Source organism: Cervus elaphus, chromosome 9 (genome assembly GCF_910594005.1).
Source record: "Cervus elaphus chromosome 9, mCerEla1.1, whole genome shotgun sequence".
Taxonomy (NCBI): domain Eukaryota; kingdom Metazoa; phylum Chordata; class Mammalia; order Artiodactyla; family Cervidae; genus Cervus; species Cervus elaphus.
In genome coordinates this window covers 41,384,323-41,390,687 of record NC_057823.1, presented here as the reverse complement: position 1 = coordinate 41,390,687, position 6,365 = coordinate 41,384,323, and the positions used below count along the sequence as shown (strand labels likewise).

Sequence of the window (6,365 nt, the reverse complement as noted above, 5' to 3'; positions counted from 1 at the left end):
GGGCATGTAATCCGAATATTAAAAGATTAATTAAGAAAAACTATAACTGGGAAGGGTTTTGAATTCATCCTGGCTTTGCTTCTGTGACTTTATCCCTTAGCTTGTCGCTTTTATTACTGTAGGCATACAAAACGGCCTACCTCAGGGAGATAGCCTGACCCTGCCTACCTGGGGTTTCCCAGGTGACTCTGTGGTAAAGAATCCACCTACCAGCTTTTTCTCAAGGACACAGGTGTTGTGAAAACCATCATTAAACCTAAGTGAAAATGGGAAAGGAAAAGACCCACATCAACATCACTGTCATTGGGCACGTAGATTCAGGGAAGTCTACCACGACTGGCCATCTGATCTACAGATGTGGCGGGATCGACAAGAGAACAATTGAAACGTTCGAGAAGGAGGCTGCCGAGATGGGAAAGGTTCTTCAAGTATGCCTGGGTCTTGGAGAAACTGAAAGCTAAACGTGAGCATGGTATCACCACTGATATATGCCTGTGGAAATCTGAGACCAGCAAGTACCATGCTACCATCTTTGATGCCCCAGGACACAGAGACTTCATCAAAAACATGATTACAGGCACATCCCAGGCTGACTGTGCTCTCCTGATTGTTGCTGCTGAGGTTGGTGAATTTGAAGCCAGTATCTCCAAGAACGGGCAGACCCACGAGCATGCCCTTCTGGCTTATACTCTGGGTGTGAAACAACTAATTGTTGGAGTTAACAAAATGGATTCCACGGAGCCACCCTACAGCCAGAAGAGATACAAGGAAATTGTCAAGGAAGTCAGCGCCTACATTAAGAAAATGGGCTACAACCCTGACACAGTAGCATTTGTGCCAATTTCTGGCTGGAATGGTGACAACATGCTGGAGCCAAGTGTTAACATGTGTGGTTCAAGGGATGGAAATTCACCCATAAGGACAGCATTGCTAGTGGAACCACCCTGCTTGAAGCTCTGGATTGCATCCTCCCACCAATTCAACCAGCTGACAAATCCTTGTGTTTGCCCTCCCAGGATGTGTATAAAATTGGTGGTATTGGTACTGTCCTTGTGGGTCGAGTGGAGACTGGTGTTCTCAAACCTGGCATGGTGGTCACCTTTGCTCCAGTCAATGTAACAACCAAAGTGAAGTCTGTAGAAATGCACCATGAAGCATTGAGAGAAGCCCTTCCTGGGGACAATGTGGGCTTCAATGTCAAGGACGTGTCTGTCAAAGATGTTCATCGTGACAAAGTGGCTGGTGACAGCAAAAAGGGACCCACCAATGGAAGCAGCTGGCTTCACAGCTCAGATGATTATTTTGAACCATCCAGGCCAAATCAGTGCTGGGTATGCACCTGTGCTGGATTGTCACACAGCTCACATTGCTTGCAAGTTTGCTGAGCTGAAGGAGAAGATTGACCATCATTCTGGGAAAAAGCCGGAAGATGGCCCTAATTCTTGAAATCTGGTGTTGCTGCCATCATTGATATGGTTCCTGGTAAGCCCATGTGTGTCAAGACCTTCTCTAACTATCCTCTTCCGGGCTGTTTTGCTGTGCGTGACATGAGAGATGGTCGCTGTGGGTGTCATCAAAGCAGTGGACAAGAAGGCAGCTGGAGCTGGCAAAGTCACCAATTCTACCCAGAAAGCTCAGGTTAAATGAGTATTATCCCCAATACCTGCCACCCCAGTCTTAATCAATGGTGGAAGAACAGTCTCAGAACTGTTTGTCTCAATTGGCCATTTAAGTTTAATAGTAAAATACTGGTTAATTATAACAATGCATCTTCCTTCAGAAGGAAAGGAGAATGTTTTGTGCACTGTATGTTTTGTGTGTGGCAGTTTATTAGTTTTTAAAATCAGTGCTTTCTAAAGAAAACAACTTGATCAAAAATCTGTCACAGAATTTGAGACCCATTAAAAAATGTATGAGGAAAAAAAATCCACCTACCAAAGCAGGAAACACAGGAGATGTGGGTTCAGTCCCCGGGTTGGGAAGATCCCCTTGGAGAAGGATATGGCAACCCACTCCAGTATTCTTGCCTGGAAAATCCCATGGACAGAGGAGACTGGCAGACTGCAGTCCATGGGGTCTCAAACAGTCAGAGACAACTGAGCATGCCTGTTCAACTCAGCCCACCAGTGAACAAAATAAAACTAACATATCCCCCTGCCTGAGGCTTGCAGCTCTAGAAGATACTTGCAAGAATTGAATGGTCTTTTTACTTTGTTTCCTCACCTCCTCTATCTCTGATCCATAAAAGAACCTGGCATCCAGGCCCCAACAAGGTGGGTTTTTTGAGCCTTATTTTGAGCCACTAGCCTGCCGTCTTCTTGGTCAACCAGTTCCCAGAATAAAGTGCCTTCTTTATCTCAACACCTCGTCCCTAGGATTTATTGGTCTATCCTGGGGTGAGCAAAGCAAACTTGGACTCAGTAACAAAACCAGATCTCTCGTGTTAAGGGATTTAGCACTCTGATGCTTAAGCTGAAGCTCCAATACTTTGGCCACATGATGCGAAGAGCCGACTCATTAGCAAAGACCCTGATGCTGGGAAAGATTGAGGGCAGGAGGAGAAGGGGACAGCAGAGGATGAGATGTTTGAATGGCATCACCAATTCAATGGACATGAGTTTGAGTAAGCTCTGGGAGATGGTGAAGGACAGGGAAGTCTGGCATGCTGCAGTCACAGAGAGTTGGACACAACTAAACGTATGGGAAAATGCAAGTGTCCAGGTTTACTGAAATCATTTCTTTCATATGTATCTCAGCTATCTGGAACCAAGTCCTGCTTTTTGATTGTTCTCATCCTTAATTCCTCATTTACCATAAGGGGTAGTGGGCATGGCAGTTGGCTGCCTCTTATGTTTCTCACACCCTACCCTAGGTCCTCAGCCCTGGCTGATGGCTGCCAGATAGCTGGTATTGTTTCACCTGGGCTCAGAAATTTACATTTGGAAGGCTGGAATCCCTGATGACTGTGGCATGGCTTTTTTATTAGTATAGCAGAAAATATTTTATTTCACAAAAATATTTCATTTCACAACCAGCAAGAGGCGAAAAGTGAGGGGGACCCCAGGTACATGCCAATGCTTGTATGATCCTGGAAAGCTACCAAGAGACCCAACTCTGGAGTACAGAACCAAGAATAGATTTTAAAACCATCAGTTCAGTTCAGTTCAGTTCAGTTGCTCAGTCCTGTCTGACTCTGTGACCCCATGGACTGTAGCACACCAGGCTTCCCTGTCCATCATCAACTCCCGGAGCTTGCTCAAACTCGTGTCCATCAAGTCAGTGATGCCATCCAACTATCTCATCCTCTCTCAGCCCCTTATCCTCCCACCTTCTATCTTTCCCAGCATCAGGGTCTTTTCCATTGAGTCAGTTCTTTGCATCAGGTGGCCAAAGTATTGGAGTTTCAGCTTCAGCATCAGTCCTTCCAATGAATATTCAGGACTGATTTCCTTTAGGATGGACTGGTTGGGTCTCCAAGGGCCTCTCAAGAGTCTTCTCCAATACCACAGTTCAAAAGTATCAATTCTTCAGCGCTCAGCTTTCTTTACAGTCCAACTCTCATTTCCATACATGACCACTTTACTGACTAGATGGACCTTTGTCAGTAAAGTAAGGTCCCTGCTTTTTGGTATGCTGTCATAGCTCTTCTTCCAAGGAGCAAGCACCTTTTAATTTCATGGCTGCAGTCACCATCTGCAGTGATTTTGGAGTCCAAGAAAATAAAGTCTGTCACTGTTTCCATTGTTTCCCCATTTATTTTCCATGAAGTAATGGGACCGGGTGCCATGATCTTAGTTTTTTGAATGTTTCTTATAGACATGTACATAAATCCCATCCCCTAGAGGGTCAGTTGACTTTCCTCCTCAACCAGGAGACAATTTTGCCTCCATTTACACATTGATTTCACTATTTCTTATCTATAATTATGTTTGTTCTTTGTCCTATGAATTGGCTTTGACATCTTTGTTATTCTTTGCCTTATTAACAATGAGTCAAATAAAATTTTCATATCTATGAGAGTCATGATTTTACCTTTTTTTTGAGAATTATCTTTTAATGAGACAACTGCAGTGACGTTTGTGGTGATAAAACAAAACAAAGTATCAAATCAACTGTGAGTCTCAAATGACAGGTGAGTGGTTAAGTGGCTCATAAAACTGCCAGTTAATGGAATGAAAACAGTAAAATCTATGTGATCCACTTGAAAGATGTTTTTATATCTATATCCACTTGTGGTAGGATCTCATTTTTATTTTTAAAAAGGAAAAAATTAGTGTGTGTATATCTATGTATTTTTCTATGAGTAAATTAAGTTGTGGACAGAAACACACTACTAATGTTGTTTATCTCATGTTGAGTTGAGTTTGCTTAACATGAGGCTTTGTGATTAATCCAGTTAATATATATAAATATATATTCAAGGTAATATATATTCATATATATAATATATATGTCTTATATATATATAAATCTTTCGAGTTAACTGTTACAAACAGCATACTTAACTTTTGTAATTTATAAAACTCCTACTCAGGTTCTTTTTATGGTATATGGGATCCAGAAAAATGGTACTGATGAAACTATTTGCAGGACAAGAATAGAGACTCAGACATAGAGAACAGACTTATGGACACAGATGGGGAAAGAGGGTGGGACAAATTGAGAGACTAGCTTTGAAATATGTAAATTACCATATGTAAAATAGATAGATGATGGGAGGTTGCTCTACAGCACAGGGAGATCAATCTGGTGTCTGTGACAAACTCGAGGGGTGTGGTGGGCTAGGAGGTGGGAGGGAGGTTTAAGAGGGAAGGAACATATGTACACCTATGGCTGGTCCATGTTGATGTCTGGCAGAGCCCAACACAACATTTTAAAGCACTTATCCTCCAGTTAAAAATAAATAAGTAAATAAAAAGATTTGTTTTATGAAAAAATACCCAGAAGTTTCCTGAGGGACATAAGAAAAGGCTGGAAAAAAATGACAAGATTCACCTTGTATTTGAATAAGAAAATTTAACATTTTAGAGATATCAATAATCCTTACAATGTTTGATAATTAAGACGCTATGTAACTGATACCAGAATAGAGAAGCTAATTGGTGGAAAAGAATTAGGAGTCTACAACTGCCCCATATGAGAACTTAGTATGTGGAAAAACATTTTTACAAACCTGTGTTAGACTATTAAATAAATTATTTTGGAAAAACCAGTTAGCTGATTGAGGGGAAGTTAGATGACTATTTTACTGCACAAACTAAAATAAATTTAAGATGATTCAAGGCATAATATTTTGATCCAAATAATGAGGAAAATATGGGTGAAGCCAGGAAAAATAAGGGGAGATCTCTCACCTGTGGTTCCTGAAACACTAATAAAAGATGACTAGATCAGTACACAAATATACAAATAACTCAGAGAAGCAATGCAGAAGAGAAAAAAAAAGTAAATTGTCAATAAACATGAAACTATATTCAATTTTCACTAGCAATTGATTAATGAAAACTGAAAAAAATAACCAGCAAGGAAACATCACTGTCAGGGAACAAATTTTCCAAAATGATCAATATCAATCATTTTTGATACTGATACTGATATTTTGAGAGGCATGCAAATCAGCATTATCTTTCTGGAAGGCAGTCTGGCCCAAGGGGATAATTACATGGAAATGGAATTGTACATCACAGAGGTTTTGACATTTTTTGTGTAATATCAATACATATAAAAAACTGTAAAAAAAAAATCCCTAGAGGCTTGTTTACTCAGAATTCTTCTATGGACCTACCAATAAGTGAGGTAGGCCTACATTTAAATAAATTATGAGTATAATAAGTACCTTATAAGCAATAAGGTATGTAAATGACATCACCAACTAGACCACACCATGTTTCTGTTGGGAGAGCTCAGACTAAAGCAATTCACCGGGAATGACCTCTTATGAGCCTCAAGACTCATGGATTGCTAATGGAAAAGTTTGCCCTTAATCAAATTGTTCCTTCTCTATCAGAAGCTGAAACTGACCCTCTCTAAAACTGAGTTCCTTTTTGTGAGTTTGTGATTAATCTCTCTATTCAAAACTTTATTTACTTTTATTCTGACCTCAGTCGTGTGTCAACCAAACACTAATCAATCAGAATCAGACAACTAAAATTGATGTTGTTTATAACATTGTTAATGTACTAAAATTGCTGTTGTAGGTATTACTATTAACACACAAACTCAGGTTTGTTTCTCCAGAGCAGGATAAGCTCACAAATGCCCCAGGCATGGACCACCTGACTAGAGAATCATAAACTAGAGATACTCTTATTTCCACAACTATGATTAAGAGATGTCACAGAAATGTCACAAGATGATGATTAATC

At 40.4% G+C, this 6,365-nt stretch overlaps 1 pseudogene; it reads left to right on the top strand.

Annotated features, from left to right (window-relative positions):
• Positions 1-266: 266 nt before the first annotated feature.
• LOC122700937 lies at positions 267-1,647 on the top strand (annotated as a pseudogene).
• The last annotated feature ends 4,718 nt before the right edge of the window (positions 1,648-6,365 follow it).